Source organism: Triticum aestivum, chromosome 7B, assembly GCF_018294505.1.
Source record: "Triticum aestivum cultivar Chinese Spring chromosome 7B, IWGSC CS RefSeq v2.1, whole genome shotgun sequence".
Taxonomy (NCBI): domain Eukaryota; kingdom Viridiplantae; phylum Streptophyta; class Magnoliopsida; order Poales; family Poaceae; genus Triticum; species Triticum aestivum.
In genome coordinates, this window is record NC_057813.1 from 700221966 (window position 1) to 700222678 (window position 713).

Below are 713 nucleotides of genomic sequence, written 5' to 3' on the forward strand. Positions count from 1 at the left end.
TATATAAAAAAATTACTGAAAAATAAATAGAAGAAAATAAATACTATTCAGAAATAAATAGAAGAAAAAAATAAAGCAGAAAAGGAATAACTATATAAAAAAATTACTGAAAAATAAATACTGCAGAAAAGAAAATAATTTATAAAAAACATGTTGGGGCGCTGCCCGGTGGGCCTGCCAGACCTTGGATGTCCAAATACATGCCCAGTAGGGCCAGCAGGCTCACAGGGCAGCGCGCCCTAATTAGGCCCAGAAGCCTGCTATATAGAGGAGTTCGAAAGGGCAGCCACGGCTGGGTTTATAAACCAGTGCGGCTGCCCTTCGCTCGGCGAGGTGGGACTAAACGTAGCGCACTGCAGGGTGGCAGCATACAGGCATTAGTACCGGTTGGAGGCTCCAACCGGTACTAATGTGTTGCCCTTTAGTACCGGTTGGAGCCACCAACCGGTACTAAAGGCCCACGTTTCCCGCCGCTTGGGCTGGCCAAAATTGGCCTTTAGTACCGGTTGGAGCCACCAACCGGTACTAAAGGCCCATCCTATATATACTACGCTTACGAAAAATCAGTTATCGTCGCCACTAATTCGTTCCACTTCTCGCGCGCGCGAGTCTCGATCTCGACGACGCTGACGCCGCCGCGCCGCCGTGCCGTCTTCCTCGCCGCCCCGCAGGCCGTCGTCGTCGTCGCCGCGCGTCCCTGCCGCCCGTCGTCG